Consider the following 19,251-nt stretch of genomic DNA (forward strand, 5'->3'; position numbering starts at 1 on the left):
TTTATTCTGCTAATATTTCTCTCTCACCTCAAGTGGCCAAGGGCAGAGTCTCAAAACATCTCAGCATTTGTATTGTTACATTAAGTAAGATTACAGCAAGAGTAAAGCTTATTCTATGAAGTTAATTGTACTTCCTGCCATCTAGCTCTGGTGACTGATTTAACTCTCCTTATCAGCATGAGAATAGGAAATGAACTCCCTGATTTAGGAAAACAGACATTTTCCACATTCTTCATGAACAGGTTAATATTTGGTCTACATCCTCCAGTCCAAGTCTACTTGTCTTCATACAATGCATTGAATTAAACAGAATCACCATATAGCAAATCTAGCAGTGGCATAGGAAAGCATGAAATAGCATAGAAAGTGGTATGTAATAAGGCTGAGTCTTTATGGGCTAATTCAGTGTTTGGGTGTTGTTTTTTCCTTTTGATTTCTTGGATTTTTCACTTCAAAAAATCATCAGATCATCTTTTAAGTGTTTGTTGGAGTTCTTCAGAAAGCTGGAGAAGTATCAAACATCAAAGATGGTAAGATCAGCACAGAATCTGTCCTCTGTCTCATTCATCAATATTGTGTCAGTTATTACAAGCACATAGTGAGCTGAGACTGGCCTCAGATATACAAACTCTGACTTTAATTATACTATTAAACTACTAATTTTTCTTGGAAAAGTAGTAACTTTGTTCCTAAAGGCTTCTGTACCTGCACCTAAAGTTAATTTCAACTGAGGCAAGATGTGAATTTTAAACACAAAACTCATTTCAGAAGAACCCTCCACAAACAGATGAGGCATGGTCAGAAGCCAAACTGGAGTTCTACAGCTCAAAATAAAAGCCCAATACAAAAAGACATTTATGAGATGAATATCAAACATAGAGCATCACTGTGAGGTGGGGCCAAGTTATAACCACCTCCCCTTCTAATAATGTATACAATGAACTAACTGCACTTTGTATTTGTAGAGAAAGAATTTGACAGTTGCTACATGCACTCATTTTGTTTCTAAAGAATCATTGAGGGGGTTTATTCTAATCCACAAGAATACTTCTGATTTTGTTCCAAATTGCCAGACAGTTGTCTGCTAAATTTTCCTCCTGAGCTGCCTGCACTAGAGTATGCTAACACCTACAGCTAATGACTAAGAGTAACAGTCCTCCTATGATTCACTGCAGAGGGGGTGGCAGGGAAGAGCATGGAAAAGCAAGGAGTCTAAATGCCAATGATGATGACGATGAATAACTATTACAGATCTTTTGTAAAAAGCTTAGAGACAGTTCCTGAAGAGGCAGAAAAACTCAAGAAACGAGCAAATACAGTTATGATCCACATGGGGCATCTACAATGCTGGCTGCACTGACTTCATGGCAATGCAATCAAACAAGCACACTGACCTCTGATCTAGCCTTACCGTTGTGCTCTGCTTCTACAGGGATATGGCTCCCGGTGTCTCCTGCCTCAAGTGTTTAGGGAGCTCGGAAGAGCTTTTATTCACCCTCCCACAGCATGCTGGGATCAAGATGGCATGAAGAAGGCCACTTATTTCTGATTATATTTTCCAGATAAAGTGGCCTCAGTGGGAAAACTGCCTTTACCTCTTCCTTCTCTGTCACCTCCAGGTAATCAGACTCAAAGTGAGAGCTGGTTTCTACATTAAGGAAAGAAACTATGCTTGGCACAGCTGTGTGTCCCCTTCCCAAATCCAGAAAAGTCCCACAGCTGTAGAAGAGCCAATTATAAAGCTGAAAAATTAAGAGTATCTCATTTATACAGATCAGGTCAGAGCAAAACTTTTGCCTTCCTATACCTGTGTTCAGCAGTGCTAAACCTTACTGAACACGTTCACAGTGCTCGGCATCTCCTCTATTTATCACCTGAAGGAAGAACACATGCAGCATTCAGTGATGTGCATGGGTTGTCCAGTCACCCTATGCAGGATTTCCCTGGCTTGACAACTGGCATGCTGAACTCCTGCAAGCTCTGTTCTAGCAGCTCTCCCCACACCCGAGGTCAGCAAACTTCAAAGTAACATCTACTAACATTTTTTTTTTCTTATTCTATGTACATTGTTGGAAACTTTGCTTTAAATAAAAAAATAAAGAAAAATATTGTTCTTTGAGAAAAAGAGTTTTTAATCACCTCACCAACAGTATTTTACTTCCATGCCAGGCAACATGTGCCAAGTTCTGGGAACTTTGGGCTTGCACACATACTTAAAGCTCCTAACTCCTGTTTCATTTCAAATCTGTCCATATATGATTTTTTGCTTCGGTGCCACAGGCTAAAACCTTAATGCTGAAACTCCACACTAGACCCCTGATCCACTAAGGGAGTCAAAACTCTTCCACTTCTCCATCTCCCAAATGACAGCAGGCAGCATGAAACATCATTGTTCGAAACACCTGAATTCTCTTTGCTTCACACACTCAGTAATCACTAAAGCCTTGCTTCTCTACAAAACCCAAACTAGTCACAGCATATTCTTCAAAAGTGCTTCCCACTTCAATTTGAACGAGAACTTTGCAGAGCTATTATGCTGTCCAGTAAAGAAGAGCTGAAACCATTGAAACAATTGCTATTGTAGACAAATATATCTCCCAGGTCTAGTCTCCAAATAGTTTGGCATCAGTTTTGTGCCAGCTCTTTTGTTCCCACCACTTCTATTCTCCGCCTCCAATGCAGGGCTCCACAAGGCACTACAGCTATCCCGATGCCCGTAAATAGCACACTTCCCCCTGCCTGTCAGCTACTCATTAAAATCAGGCTAATTTAAATCTTATAACCTTACTACAGTGAGTCACATAGATCCCTCATAACTAAAGAAATATAGATCTGAATATCACCAAAGTCTACTGCACCTTACAACTTAACCAAATTGATTCTTCTACCTGAAGACACAGGATTTAAAATAACCAAACTCACAAACCCACACCACAATGCAGACCCAAACAAACACAAGTCCACCACACATATACCTGGAAATTAATTTCATTTCAGTAACTGAAAAAAAACCCTCGACCCCTCTCTAGCAGAAAAGGACACAGAAACTCCTGAAGCTCTTTTCCAGATAATCTAAAGTACCTTGTCCCTTCCAGAAAGGAAATCTGTCTATGCAGGAAGCTCCTCAAACTCTGCTTTGCTGCCTCTTCTTTTCTAGCATGAATAAAGGATAACAGAAATTTGTATTGTAGTTTCTTCTTAAATCAAACAGCAGCAGCCAAACGACCATTTATTATAACACCAAGCATCTGGGGCAGGACATAAAAAGCACTAGGAAAACTATATGACAAGTGAATTTCAGACCGTTATTAGTAGCAGCAGAATGACCCACTTCAATAATTACATGTAGGCTTGATTTTGTCATTTTAAGACGCTTCCATTGCATGTTAGAATAACATCCTAAGAAGAAATCAAGATGTGAGCACACTGTCAGCAGCAAAGAGGAAAAAACACTATGCAGACCAATGGCAGGGAACTTTATGGAAATTATTCTATCACTCCAGGTGTTTTATTCATCTATAAAAATTAAGTTGTATTTCAGAATATAAATCCAACTTACTGTAATTCTCTCAAGGTTAAAACCTTGGAAAACTCCCAGACGCTTTTGCTCAGAGAAGCTGGAACAGTGGATTCCCAAGGACTTTTCCTGCACAAAGCCAGTCAGGACTGCCTGAGAAAGGAGTTGCAGATACAAATCAGAAGACTCCAGTGCTAACTGGAAAACTACAGCCAGAAAGAGAGAGACATAGAGGGTACACACACACAGCAAAACAGTCCCCAATGCTAACCAGGAAGAAAAAGGTATAAGACTGGCAAGGGTATCACCTACTGCTGCTTCTTACAGAAGTACCCCCAAAAACGCAAACCACCAGGGGCATGCCTTTTGGAACACGCACTCTTCTCCAAGTTTGCTTCCTCTGATCCTACTAAGGAAAAAGACAACAGCAGCCTGCCATAAGCAGAAAAGGTGTGTGCAGGAATGGGGGGGGGGGGGGGAGCAACACTTTCCATGCATTATTTAATTCACTTATCTCAAACCATCTATGAAAACAGACATTATCCAAAACCTGGGGGACAGCTTAATTAAGTGCGATGTCATTGCTCCTGAAGGATGCAGAAGATGCACGTCTGGTGACAACAGTTTACCACACCAATAACACTCACTTCTGGAGTCCTACAGGCACAAGGGGAGTTGACAGTAAAGCACTGCTGCTGCTTGGTGACTCACTGCCATAGAAATCACTGCCTTTTAGTCCAGAAACGTGACGTAACTCTAAATACACTTTACACACTTGGAAGCCCTATTCTTCCCCAGACAACATCCTACTTTCCCGAGATCTGTAGACAGCATTCAAGAGGAACTATTTCAGCTCCATCTCACCCTCCCTGCCTGGGAAGGGCACCAGTTCCTGGGCAGCACCACGAGAACAACCCCCTTCACAAGGCCCATCCTGCTCCGGGACAGGCAGGGGGCATAGGAAGCAGCCCAGCGGCTCCGGGACCCCGGCCGCCTCCCGCTCATCCCCAGCCCGGTGGGTGCCGCGGTCCCGCCCACCCGCACCCCGCCGCTCCCTCACAGCGGGACCCCGGGCACAGCTTCACGGCGAGAGAAGCCCCGAGCAGCCCTTCCACCCCCAGCTGGGGAACAGGCAAGGGGCAGAAACGGAGAGCCGGGAATAAAGCATCTCGTTTCCACCTGAACAACGGAGACAACACAAACCCCTCTCCTGCCGGCGCGACACGGCACGGAGAGCGCCCGGGACAGCGCAGCCCCGCAGGCCACTGCCCGCCCGGCCTCACCCGCACCCTCGGGACGGGAGGCACGGGAGGCTCCCCCGACGTTACCCGCTGGTGCCGGCTGCCGCGTTTGAAAGGGCCGCCAGAGCAGCCATGGCGGAGGCCCCCGCCCGACGCGCCGCGGGGAGGAGCAGGAAGCGGCAGCGGTGCCGCGCCGCAGGAAGCGGGCACCGGAGGGGGGCGGGAGCGGCGGAGGCCCCGCCCTCTGCCCCGGCCCCGTCTGCCCCACGGCCCCACCGTGTTCCCGCTGTACCGAGGGGAGCGGCAGAAGCGAAGGTGGTGCTGAGTGCTCCCCGAGGGGTCGGGTTGTCCCCGGGGAGCAGGGATCGTGCCGCGCTGCCCTCCCGCTGCCGGCGGGGCTCGGGTGGACGTGCGGCCGCCAGGTGGCGCTGCAGCGGCGGGCGCGGATCTGGCCTCAGCCCGGGTCCGAGCTGTGACCCTGAGGGGAGCGGGGAGAGGCGGAGCGGAGCGGAGCGGCACCGCTGGGACACAGGGAAGCCGGTTTCTGTGCCTGTGCCGGGCAGGGTGGAAGCCGGCCCGCCCGTGCGGGTGTGTCGTCTCTCCCCGCGCCTCATCAGACCTGGGTAAGGCCGGGTCTCCCCTCTCGCTGCCTCTTTGGGTTGCAGGATTCCCCCGGGAGGCCCAGCAGGGCCTAACGCGGCCTCCAGGCTGCTGAGGTGCACCGCGATGGCCGTGTCAGGTCGTGGTTATCGGCTGCCCTGTTCCCTCGTGTCGGTGGGTATGGGCTTTCCCCGTCGTGTTGGGCAAGGTGACGGTGTGAGAGCTGTGGGACAGGGTCCCCGCCTCTGTCACAGTGCGAGAGGGTCAGCCACCTTTCACTCCAGAGGACAATGAGTGGACATGCAAAATGCCTACGCTCCATTATTGGCTGATGGGAGTTTGAAAGGTGTTAGGAACATCAGGAACATTACTGTTTTTGCTAGCCAAAACCCACTGGGAAATAAGGTTAGTTATTTTAAACAGGGGTGTTGGGAAGCAAAAATCATCATTGTGTGAAACACACTACCAAATGTGACCATAGAAGACACAAATACATGCCCTTTCTCTCAGCCCACTGAGTAGGTAAGAGCATAATACATAGGATGTTAGTGTTCCTTTACCCGTGCAAACTATACAAACATTTGTACTCTAGTGCTGGAAGAACTGTCCCAAGTGTCTGTCACCCATGTTAGTTTCATATAACGTTGTGTTTCCCTGCAATCTCTACATCTATTCCTTTTTCATCTGTATCTACTAAGTAAATGTTCAGCAAGGATCCAGTGAAATCCATCTCATGCTTAAAGTTTAATGGGTGCTGGTTTCTGGAGCCATCACTAGAAGAATGGAGCAAGTGGGCTGTTACATTAAAGCTGCTTTTGAGCATCCATTACCCTAAAAGGTCTTCTGCTTTGTATCATAAATATTTGTAACTTGTGGTCATAACTACCAGCCAGCTGTCCTCCAGCCTTGGAATGGCAACGTCTTAAATGTTACTAAGGTGTAATAAACTTAAATAATTCATAATTTTTCATCTTGACTTTATAATAAATGTGTGTTTAGCAGTCCGGAATGAATGGCTTTAAACACAATGCAGTTTCTCTCTTTTGATGAAGTTTACTGACCTCTATAGCTTTCAGGGGCCCAGAGAGAGACTTATGCACATACTTGTCTTTATGCATGGGTTTGTATCTCTGGTGCCAAAACTTCAGCTGATATAAACTGTCATAGCTCTGTTGACTTAAATAGGGCCTGTGATTTACACAAGTTGAGGATCTGACTCACAGACCTCAGTATGACTGTTCACATATTTAAAGGTAATAGAGCTTCCAGGCTCAGAGCTGGTTCACTTGGAATTTTATCCTAGTAAGAGCATACTAGTTTAGTCTAATACTAGGGAAATCCATTGTTAAGACTGAGCTATTGTAATTTAACCAGCTAATGTAATACAATTGAAATCATGTTAGAACGTCAGACAATTTTTCATCTGAAACATTGTCATTTACAATAGGTGAGGTTCTGGAGATTTTATATTTCAGATCAGATGCTGCTCTTATGCCAATGTGAAAGCAGTCTTTAAATATAGAACTTGGTGCACTATAAGAACAGAAGATTGTGACTATAAATAGCTCTAAAATCATATTTGAATACTTGGTCTGATTATATTTTGTAATACTTTCAGAGAAACTTTGTGCAGAACATAAAAATACCGCCTGTGTCATCTGACTCCTTTGATGCACCGCATTAAAATTCCCAAGGCTAAGTGCATATCGTGGAGTCAACTTTATTTCTCTTCTATTAATAGTTTAAAAATAGGTTAGTGTTCTTGTAAGGATGGGCTAAGCCAGAACAACTGATTTTGAAGAAATTACCAATATAAAAATGTTGGTGGTTTTGTATTTTTTTTTCTATTGCTTGCTTACGGTGACACCGTTCCTTATCTATAATAAGTGATCCTATTGTCTGTTCTGGCATATGTATTCTATGGTGGCAGGTTTCTTTAGATTTGTTTATAGTGACCCCTGCTGCAAAAGATTAAGACTGACGTTTCTCTAAACCTTTAAAAGGGCATTTGGCCAATTATTTCAGAGTTCAGTTCAAAAGAGCCAACCGTCGTAAAATCGAGTATATAAAATCTGAAACTCTGTCATTTGGATAATTTTCAATAAAATTACTCTAATCACAGAAGGCTTTTTTCCTCTCTTACCTGTGTAGGATTTACTTTCTAATGCAGTGCATTATAGTTACAAAGTGAAACAGCTTTTCATTTCCCAGATGGAATGCTCGTTCTGTGTGTTATTGTTCTTTGATAGAGGCTAGACTTGACACCAATAAATCTTTGTCTGAACTGCTGCATGGTAATGTTTTTAGAGCTCCACTCAGGAAAGCACGTGCTTATGTTTATCTCTATTCAGGATAGCAAAACAGTAAAAGAGCAGATTAAAGCACAGGACTAAGTTTAAACACAGATTACCCTCTGGTTTCAGAAGGACTTAAGTGTCAGCCTATTCCAGTATTGCCCTGAATAGAATGCTTTCTCAAGCTCGTGCTTGGAAATTCTTCAGCACAAGATATGTGTATGTGCTCTTGTACAAGCAAAAGATCCACCTATGCTCTGCAATGGCCAAAAGCTGTCTAGCTGTAGCTAGTGCAGCACTTAACCTGAACTAATTGGCCCTGCTAACAGGGACTGCATGAGCTGCAGCTTTATGCTGCTTCAGCTGTTGTAGCAGTCTGCAGGCTGGACAAAAAAAGCATATAGTTGCTCACAAAAGACACTCCAGGCGTAACTATGGTAAAATCTCTGATCTGTATATTAGTATAAATGTTATCATACAATTATATATGCCTGATACGGTTTTTTAAAGCTGTATTTAAAAAGTATTATTTAGGCTGCAAAGCCAAGCAGAACACCACAATTAGAGCTCCTTGTGTAATCTTTATACTGCCCTTTGTGCAAATATTTACTGGTAAATGGAGGCTTCGCGTGGAAAATTGAAACTAGCATAGAGAAATAAACACAAGGAGGCAGAATTAAAATCTGAAGAGCACCTGTGTTGTCCTTTCACCCCTAACTGAGTCCTTCATGTTGCAATCTCAGCAGCATTCTCCTATGGCTGAGTGCAATTTCCTATGTCTGATAGAAAATAAAAGCTAAATTGAGCGCAGTTGTCCCATATCCTGTATTACCAGTGGGGACGGAATCCTGTATCTTTTCCACAGTAGCCACAGTTCAATATACAACCAGTCAAATTTGTCGTTTTATTGTAGGGTGATGGGTTATGAATCCTAACAGTGGTCAGTGGCAAGAAATTCAGCATATCTGCATGTCTTTCTCTTTTTCTGGGAGCTGGAAAACTTGTGCTACCTGAAATGTCAGAAAGGGAGGGGAGCCAGGGGGTCTTCCTCTCTCCCCCTTCAGACCTAGAAGAAATCTAGTCCATCACAGTGTTCCCCCAAATTTTCCATTGTAGGCAGATGCTGAATTACTTCTGGTATGAGAGTGCAACCTGGTTCTTGGCCACATTGCAGGAACATGCTGAGGGCTGTATGGTCGGTACTCAGCCTTCATAAACAATGTAATCCATACTCCTGTTTCCTACCTCAGTGCTTTGGCAGCTCGTGCATTAGCTTCTCCTGCAGCCATTGCTGTGCTTACATGATGGTATGAGCTGAACCATGAGATGTTAATGTGGCTTTTTTATCATTTTGGCAGACTGACAAACGTTTCCTTAGGAGGTCAACTGGGAGAAGAGACCTGGTGATTTTTAACAGTCCATTTCTCAACAAAAGGTTGCAACATGTAGTGACATAAAGGTATACGTACACAGAGGAGGCCAGAAAGACCTTGCCATTGCCCTTAGCTTGTCAGATACCAAAAAGACCCACTCCAGAACTAAGATAACTGCATGAATCTAAGCTAATGAGCACTCCTGAGAGGCAGGGTATGTTAGTTTGGGCATGGTGCCACATTAATGTGACTCTACATCTTCCAGACGGAAGCTAGCTTATGTCTGGGCAGCTCAGAGCATGAGCAGAGCTTGCTTTTATCTATCTGCACCTGTCTGCGTGGCCTTGCAGAAATAAAATCAGTAATTTCCCAATTAATTAGCAAAGGCCTTTTGCAAACAATGCAGACATAAGAGCATCTGGCAAAAAAAGCGCCCTGCTTCAAAACCTCCTCAATTTCTTTTTGTCTACAGGGCCTTAAAGAACGCGTCTATCTTGCCAATATACTCTCAAAGTGCTTTTGTAATACCCATCTGGTTTTGTTTTCTTCTGTTTCTTCCTGCCTTATATTTATACTGAAAGGTCTTGAGGAAGAGACCATCTCACTGGCTGTGTTTGTACAAAAATACAATGTGATGGCATCCTCATCTGTGCCTCTGACTCCTAAACACTGTTGTGTGCCCAGCAGTGACATGGGTGGTTTGTATTAAGTAACCATTTGATTTGGGACTGATAGAAATGTCAATCAGTAGAAGCAGAGATCTGTCAGGAAATAGTTTGCACTGTATTCATGTTTTTACTTGTCAGCTGGACAAAGCACTGATATTTTTATTTTGTGTGGTAGTAGGTGCTTGTAATGGAAGCTCCATGTCACTGTTGCTATTGCCACTACTACAAGCTTATTGCTTTGGTCATATAGTTAGACCTTACCTTTAGCCTATGCACTGCCTACCCAGAATACTGATGTGACCTCCACCCTTGCAGACTTTAAATGCCCCACAGTCTTTACAGCATCTGTCATGATGCCTTCTCAGAATGAGGGTCCTCTATGCTCAGATCCCAAGTTACACTTTGAGGAAGACACTGCAGCAACTTTCTTAGTCCAACACCTACTGAATCTACTGGCCATTGCTGTGTAATTGCTCTGTATGCATTTATAGCAGCTCTTCTTTGTGTGTGGATGGTGCAGGGCGCATGGTCCATATGACGTGTAGTCCCTATGCACATATAGCATGAAATATCTATTGTCAGAGTGTGTTTGAGTTGCTTCTGAGTTGCTCCACAAAGCACAGGTATTTATCCTCACAGCCTTTTTGTTTTCCCGTTGTGAAGGATGACAGCAAAGACAAATTATGTGCCTTCAGCAAAGGTAGAAAACCATATCCTACATCTTCAAAATCCATTGGTATTCCAGTGGATCCATTAACTGTACAGCTGTAGAGAAGATAGTGTGACTGTTCTCCCTATTGATCCAGCAACTGTTTTGCAGGATTACTCCTGAAGCTGCGTTACATGCTAATATGTCCAGTCTGTATACCTAAGGGAATGGAAAAGGAACTAAATCTTGGAAGGAAGATAAGGAATACTAAGGGATGTTTAGACTCCAGTATAGGCTATTGTTCCTGAGTTACTGCATGAATTTATTTCAGAAGAGAATGTCTCTTTAGAATCAGAAGCAAATTGTGGTTTAAAGATGGCTAGAGGACAGCTCTGCTTCTGTTGAGGTCAGTTCTGATTTTTGTAAATAAGTATGCTCAAGATTATAGTAAACTGTTTTCTAGGCTGCAGGGTTTTTTGGGAAAAGTCACATTTGGGAGAATCAGAATTAAAGTGGTCATCCATTGAACTAACAACCCCCATTATTCCTGTACTGTTATCCATATAAAAGGATTTACCCTCTTTATTTTACCCTATATATATAGATATATTTGCTTGTCAGTTCTCTGCATGTGGGATGAGGATGCCTCAGAGGCAAATCAGAGTCTCCAGTTTCCTCTGCTGGCTCTGCAGAAGCACCTGGGTAAGGACCTTCAATAGCCATGAGGCCGCGTGTCTTGTTACAGAGGGACTAAATCCATCACTTCTGAAAACAGGAGATGATGCTGGCAAGTGAAGGGGCCTTGAAACGTGTTCCATTATTCCTGTCTGTTCGAATAGCAGCTTAAGTGCTTACAAATTGATCAGATGCTTTCAGCAAGCTATGAAAAGGGCTTTGGTCTAGGGAACATTAATCTGAATCTCAGACTCAATTTCCTCCTCTGCTACAGCTGTCCTGTGTGACCTTCAATGAGGGACTCTTTCTGTTCCTTGGTTCCTTATTGTGAAAATGGGCTACTAATAGCATTTCCTAAAATGGCATGTGAGGATAAACAGTGACTATCATGCACTCAGGTATTAGCCCATAAAGGGGCTGCATAAGAATCTTAAATTTTACAGGAAAACTCCTGCCAGAAAGATTCTGACCAGTTCCAGTCAGTGCCTGGACAGTAACAATCTGATTTTTGCCATGTTCCCTGTCTGCCTGTTGCTGGCATTGACAGTTCATACAGGCATACTTAAACCAAGTATTCTTGATTTAATTCTAACCAAGTAATTCTAAGTAATCCGTGGATAATTTTGAAACAAAGTTTATATGTAGTCAAAATGTAGTCATAGTGTTAGATATTCTGATACAATTTAGCATTTAGAGAACTTCTTTATTTCTCAGTCATCATTTCCTCTCTTTTCCAATCTTTGAAAGCAAGCTGGTGCTTTAAAATCCAGAAGAGGGTTTTTATGTGTGTGGCCAAATCCACACAAATGTAAAGATGAAAATGAGAGTCCCATAAGGCCTTTGTCACCTGTCTGAAATTCCACTGTCTTCAGCAGAGCTGCAGCTGGAGATGGATTAACCTGATCCTAGATGAGAGCTGAGAAAGACGCATGCAGGGAGAGATGTGTTTTCCCCTTAGATCCAGCCCCTCTGGAAGTGACAACTGCCACCAACAACTATTGCTAGAATATCCTGCTAGACCCTGGCGTGGCCTTCACCGGGTGATGTTAGAGCTTGGTTTTTGGTTGTGGTTGTAGTTGTAATGTGTGTCAGTACTTTTGCTAGCATGGCAGCCTGCAGTTTGGTTAGCAATACTTTGAAAATGTCTCTGCTAGCAATCCTAGTAACTGCTATTTTAAATAACTACTGTCAGTCTTGCAGACTCAGCTGCAATATCTGTTCAGTTTGAAGTGTGCGCAGGATTTTGTAACCAGGCCAACATTTTTAAAGTAACATAAACGTATGTAGTGCCTCATCTTTGCTAAGTTTAAAGCAGTGTTGTTAGGTTTAAGAAACAGCGACCCAGCAACGTTGGCTTTAACTGTACTAGCAGGCCTATAAAATGGCCAGTTTGGTTGCTTCTGTTTGTCTTGGTTATCCTGCAACATCGCAGGTAATTCATTCTCTCACAAGAAGTTCCAAAAATTCCAGTGAATGGAGAATGTTGACACATAAAACTTGGTTGCTATTCCTGTAAGATAACTATTACAGTAACTAACTATATATAGCCAGAAGTAATTGCTTCTGTAAATAAAATACCAGTGAACACATTACAAGATTAAAGAGAAACTTTGAGCTTCCATCACAGCTATTTGCCGACTCCCACCCATATACACACAATGACTTTGCAGTCATGGCTCTGCAATACCAGAAGACTTAATTTAGGATGTGCGTGGCATATTACACTTCCTTACATTCCTAAATGAAGTGTTCTTCCATTAGCTGCTTAGTTCTCATTTTAGCTGGCCACTTCACCTTTCACTGGTGAAGAAAAGTACAGTCACTTCACCAAATATACTGCAGTGCAATTATTTGTTAATCTTACTTTATAGTTAGGATTTATAAATGTATGGTAAAGACTGTAGGTGACCATGGGGATTTGGATGTGTTTTTAGAAAATATTCTTTTGAAACTCCCACTCTTAAAAAAAATATCTTTAAAATGACAATTATAGGTAGTAAAAGCATGATAAATTGCTGGAAGATCAGATCAGAAGTGATGCACCTTAATAAATGTATGATCAATCTTTGAAAGGGAAAGTGATATTAAATAGCTTGAATACCATGATGATAGAGGAAGAGATGCTGGTTAAGTACCTTTGAATGTAGGTTTACAGTGATTTCTAGCATTTTCTAGTGAAGGAGAAGACTTATTCCCTATGAACTGTGGGGGTTTTGCTTACTACTGCTGGTAAAACTAGAAAGCTTGTTCATCCTTCATACCTCTTACTGGGAGGGAGTTGGAGGGCGCAACTGTAAGGGTTTGAAAGTCCCTTTTTCTTCTTTCCTAGTCTGTCATTATTTAGACAAAGCTGGTTTAGCATCTGGACTTTTCAGAAAGAAGTCTATTCCCACAAAAGACCTTTTGCTTATTGAGTCCTTGTTGCTTCTGTTAATATTATCATAAGAACTGGGAGCTGCTGTCATGGAGCAGGATCCTACCAAGCTGTAGGTAGAAGAAGAGCAGACTGGTATTGTGTGTATTTGTGGGTGTCACAGTAGAGTTTGGAGTCTGGAGCCCAGTGGGCAGATGGACAGGTGTCTCCAGGGAACTGCTAGGCATGAAGGCAGCATGGAAAAAAACACTTCTCTTCTTGAATTAAAACATAAGAAAGGAGTTTTGCCTGCTTCTAAGAGTCAGTGATCAGAGAAGGTGTTGACATGTTATTAGGAAAGAGCCATTGTAGATGGAGTGGGGATGGGCTGCGTAGGAACCTGAAAGTGAAAATCAACAGCATGAGTTTATGCTAACAAGAATAAATGAGAGCAACCAGTATGTTGTTTTAGGCAAAAACCTACACAAATCCTTACAACATTCTGAATGAACAGGAGTGGTGCAGGAATACATCTGTCATAACCAAAAAAGCAGGCTGATGCTCCTTTGTGTCTTTGACAGACTGTGATTGAAGATTTTACTGCTGAAAAAATCAGCAAGACAAACTCTAAAGATAATTCAGAGTAGAAGATGATGCCTATGTTATTAGACCTGACAGTAGTGTGACAAGAAAGCAAGTAACAAGGAAGATTCATTATGGGAAACATAATTGTATTAACTTGGTTGTTTTGTCTCTTTGTATTTGAGTACTTTTTGCAGCAACTCACCATCAGCTCTCCCCAGAAATGCAGATATTTGTGTTCTCATTTTGCCATCAAACAAAATGGCATCAAGGAACAGCCCATATTTTAGCAGTGTTGCTTCTGTAACAACAGTAATAAATGCTGTTGATGGGCAGTAACCTGGTGTCACAACAGTATCCCAGTTGTAAATACACACAATAGCAGAGAGTACTCCCATCATTCTCCCTTTGTGTGCCTAGATAGATCTCTTCTGCCAGTTTGAGAAATGCCTCTCCCTGAAGTGCCTTTGTGAGAAAAAGTAAACTGGAAGGTTGTAGGAGGAGCACAGAGATGCGGGTCTGTGTTTGGCCCCTTAAAGGAGGTACTGAGCGAGTTTCCTGTAGAGTTTGGAAGGAGCCTCCATAAAATTAAGTCAAATGTGGTTTGCCCTCCCAAGAGAGCTTTGTGAAGCTGTCTTGTAAAGCAGAAGGATATGAGCAGGTATGCTGAACAGCTGTTTGAAGGGCAAATCTAGAAAACATTCCTAGCAGGGACAATTCCAGAACATGTTTAATCATGTGGTGTAAATCAATTCGGTATTTCTCATCTGCTAAGGATGGACCATTTGTGCCTTTCCATTGCAGTAATTGCACTCTGCCAGTGCAGTAACTTGCTGCTGCTTAGTCTCCCTTGTTTTCTGCTGAAGCTTCCTGAACTCTCTCATGTCAAATGGAGAACAGAAAACTGTACGTGCACAACATGTTGTTTTTTATTCTGAAGCACTTTCCTGAAGTCGCAGATGTCTTCTTAAACTGAACATGTGCTTCACTGCACAGCTTCATGGCTATGATACAACTACAAGTTGTCTCCTGAGGTAAATAAGCATTCCCCGGCTTAGCTAGAAAAAAAAAGTCCTTATAAAGGGTATTTCAGACAGCTGGCAATAAATAAATTGTCATCCACTCCATGCAATCTACTAATAATCAGGAAAGAGAAGAAAACCATCCATATTTTATATTCCACATGCTGATGCACTGTCCTTATGGAAAAAGGTGAGTGTCAACATGTCACAGCTTGCTGACTTCAAATGCCTTTCTGAACGCTATCTCTCATCAGTAGACTTGTATTCCCAAAGTAAAGAGTATTAAGTTTCAGCAGAGGACTTGAACGGTCCCATTAATAACCTAATGGATGAAATAGTATTCAGTGGGTTTTACTCAAACAATCCCAGACCTGAAATATTTGAACTCACTCATTTCTGCTTGTCTTTTTTCTTGGTAGATATTCACGTGGATCCAATCATTGGATGAATTTCTGAATCAGCAGAAGACATCTTTCCAAACTAGAGGTCATTAAAATTAGGTATTTGAATCCATTATATCTCAGTACAGTGCCATAGCTTTAATAGGTTTTAAGTACAATGGGAGCTCTGCTTCATGATCTTGTCATCATCACTGGACACCAGAACGTTAACATTTAGATATCTTAGTGCGTTTGATATTGTTAGTTTATGTCATTTTAGAGTGAGAAGAAAAAAAATCCTAGACAAAGTTTTTTGGAGGAAAACACCTCATTTAAAACTCATAACTTTGAAACAATTATCCTCATTTTTCCAGACTTGGCATTTCTTCGATCACAGCAAAATAAAAAGCCCACGCCAAAGCAAACTAGGTGATGTTTTGGTCCTCTGCTTCTGTATTCAGGCATAAAATATCCTACTGAAACATCTGGAAAAGGTTATGTTGTTAATCCACACATAATATAGAAATGTTTGGATTGATACTCAAATTGTGTGTAAAAAGATTAGGCAAAACTAGAAAAGTTTCTGTCCAAAATAAGTATTTTGTGAAGTTACGAATATATCAGCACAGACTTGGAAAAATGTGTTAGAATTATAGATTAAATTCTACATTGATTATACTGGATAATAGCTGTTTCAGTGATGATAAATACTTGCTGATTATAAAACCAGTTTTTAACCTGATTGTTATCCACTCTTTCCTTCCTCTCTTCCTTATGACTCCTTAGTGCAGATCACAGCTTTCTGTGTTTTGGAGCAAGTGTAAGCTACTTCCATATGTCGGAGGAAGAGTTACATAAAGAAACTGCTCCTTTTATTTACAAATATAAGTTTATCCTAATAAATAAAGTGCCTACATTTCTCCCCAGGCTAAATCTAGTGTAAAAATTCTAATACAAACTGGAGCATAAACCAGAAATCTCATGAGTTTGAATGGGATATAAAGATATGTTAAGGACAGTGTAAATAAACAGATTAAAACAAATAAATGGGAGAAAACAAAACTGAAACTATGATGTGCTACGTGATGTGGATAAATACATACTTTGAATTATTTATTTTATGAAGAATGAAGTGATGTGGGGACTGTGGTACCTGCAAGAACAGTCAAATCAAAGATAGAAATATTAGTATTTTGTCTATGCTACTGTTTAAAGCATCACATATAGACCTCTAGAGGCAGTAAATTTCTTTGGCTTTTTCTAAGGATGGGTGAAGGACACTGGATTCCCCAGACTCAGGATGTTAATACCATGGATACTGACAGTCTCCCAAAGGACTCCTTCAGTTATATTAGTATTAGGGATGGGAAATGTTTTTCATGAGTAGCACTTCAGAAAAATGCTATGCCCTTATAATTCTGACATACATTTTCATCAAATTGTGTTGACAGTTATGGTAAAAAATAAACCCACAATTATTTTTTTTCTTGATGTTTGGGTTTTGTTTTTTTTTCAAAGAAGCACTGTAACTAATCTAATTTAAATATTTTTATTAACATTGAGTCTACCTGGGAAAAATAATTCATATAACTTCTCTTAAGTCAGATTTGTTAAGATTTGGCAGCCCTACCTTTGATTTCTTTGGATCAGTTACCTATTTGACTTTATGAGAGCAGCATTAGGACAAGTATACTACTAATAGTTCATTTCAATTCAGATAACAAGAAGTAACTGACATAATTGTCATAGAGTAGATGAAGGCAGACAACTCTCACACATTTCTTTTGGGGTGCCTGCTTTACTTAGAAAACAACAACCAAACCTTTTTTCATATGAAAACTTTAAATTCCATGATAGATTACTTTCATTTGAGAGCTAGATGGGTTTCAGATACTGAACATTTGTGTCCAAAAGCAGAAATATTTATGGGAGGAGAGCAAAAGGATGTCTTTCAGAAGTTACCTGCTAAACGTAGATAAATACAGATTTATTTGTGAATGTGTTAAAACCACATTAAAATTAAAAAACAAAAAAAAACCACGAAACAAAACCCTGTTGTTTTCTTTGATTTTCATGAGGAAGAAAACCTGTTTTCTAGGTAAATCAAATATAATTTTTCTTTGCCGTTATAGAATAACTATCATATCCTAAAATGAAAGTCAAGATGGTGCTTTGAGGATAGACATGTGAAAGCTTTGTAGATTGCTATGTGTACAGAGGTATAATTACTAAGTAAGTAGCACTAACTCAGATGTGTAGTGCTTTGCTTGGGCTCAGAAGTTCCCTATTACCTGTGTGTAATGGGAGTGGATTGTGCCCTGTCTTGCTGCAGGCATTCTGCTTTGCAGGATTACATCTTGCTTTCTGCCCTTCTCATGCTGTGTTAGAAAAAAATGGGATTGCACTAGAGGAAGAAAATTCCTTGCATTACTTGAGAACTTCTACAAGCTGGTACAGAAAAGACTAAGAAAAAAGGATGAAGCTTTTAGCGGGACAGATAGTGGGGTGGGTATGTTTTCAGCATATAAATGGAGAAGAATGGAGTATGACAAACTTAAAACCACACCCACAAACATAAAAAAGAGAAGGAAAAGTAAAATAACCTGTGGAGAAGTAATTACGACCTGGTGATTCTTTGTGCCTTTATTCTGTTTGTGAACTCTCAAGTCATGAGTCATAGTAGTTTAGTGGTCAACTGTTTTCTAGTCTGTGTTGCCAGTAGAGGCCCTTTAGGCATCAACACGTGGGAAAAGATCTCTGTCTGTCCACACCTCAGCGTTTTCTCCCAGTACTGACTCCCTTCCTTCCCTCAAGAGAAGTATGTTAGAGCAGAAACCATTGGTGGACTGCCTGTGTCTTAAAAAAGTTGAAACTGACACCTATGCTAGGAAATGAAGCTTGGCTTTAACAACTTTAAAGGCATAAATATTACGTACTTGTGTAGCTAGGTACTATGTTTCAGTTCTCCAAAGACAAGTGCAGAAATAAGTCTACTGAAGAGTCCCAGATCTTGACATTTCAGATTGTGTAGTGTTATGCACATACATATAGGCCTTTTTAGGCTTTGAGCATCATCGTAACTGGCTAAGGAAGCCAGGTAGGAAACACAACTCAGTGTGCTCTACATGTCCTGAGTGGTAATACTGCAAATACTGTAAATCATTACATCACTTCTTTATTCTGCCTTAATTTCTCAATTTCAAAAAGTTTGGGTTCTTGGATACTACAGTGGGAAAAGGCTGGAGTAAAGCTGAAAACTGGGGGAATCATGAGATACAGGTTTTATTAATGACTGTTAATGACTTCAAATGTGATTTTAAGCAGGTGGTTAGAACTAAACTCTCAACACTGTCCACTTGAGATATCTCTAGTCATATATTTTACAATTAAAGCACTCAAAATTCAGAGGCACTTCCAAAATGCATCGCTTTAATCATTCTCTTTCTCACTCCTCTGCTCTGTAAGGTGGTGATGATACCTACTTTTGAAAAGCCTTTTCTTTTTACATTTAATTGATACTACTGAACAGATGCATAATTGAAAATCATCCAAAAAATCAGCAGAAGCTGGTCATTATTATTACACCTTGGGCACACTTATTACTCTGCTGCAACTTAGCAGCTCTGAAAGAGTTTGCCTTGGAGTGTCACACGTAGCAGTGACAGATACTCCAAACCCTATAAGGGTTCTTGGGTAAGGCAGTAGGATGAATTCTAGCAATGCTTCAGTGACGTGCGTACACCCTGCCGCTATTTCCTTACTACAGCCAGTGATGCCTGGGCACTCAAATATGAAGTTGTCCTGACTCAGAGCCTCCCCTACTTTTTATCTGGTGCACTCACACTAAATGGTTCAGCAGCACAGTAAGTCTTTCTAGCCTGTTCTATTGGTGTGCTC

The 19,251-nt window shown here is 41.4% G+C and overlaps 1 protein-coding gene and 1 long non-coding RNA gene across 2 annotated transcripts in view; one reads left to right on the forward strand and one right to left on the reverse strand.

Annotated features, from left to right (window-relative positions):
* SRBD1 (S1 RNA binding domain 1) overlaps positions 1–4,981 on the reverse strand; it is a 125,370-nt gene extending 120,389 nt beyond the window's left edge. The window contains exons 1-2 of the mRNA XM_057396971.1: positions 4,846–4,981; positions 3,560–3,670 (exon numbers count right to left, since the gene is read on the reverse strand). The gene's annotated coding sequence lies outside the window, so the exon portion shown is untranslated. The remainder of the gene's footprint in view (positions 1–3,559; positions 3,671–4,845) is intronic.
* A 279-nt stretch (positions 4,982–5,260) lies between these two features.
* Positions 5,261–16,837, forward strand: LOC130592553 (uncharacterized). The gene is made up of 2 exons (XR_008970570.1): positions 5,261–5,346; positions 15,394–16,837. It is a non-coding gene; the product is annotated as an uncharacterized LOC130592553 (long non-coding RNA).
* Positions 16,838–19,251: the final 2,414 nt, after the last annotated feature.

This window comes from Pezoporus wallicus, unplaced genomic scaffold (genome assembly GCF_028554395.1).
Source record: "Pezoporus wallicus isolate ANWC-B61680 ecotype Strahan unplaced genomic scaffold, APGP_CSIRO_Pwel_v1 contig_8791, whole genome shotgun sequence".
In the NCBI taxonomy this organism is placed as follows: domain Eukaryota; kingdom Metazoa; phylum Chordata; class Aves; order Psittaciformes; family Psittacidae; genus Pezoporus; species Pezoporus wallicus.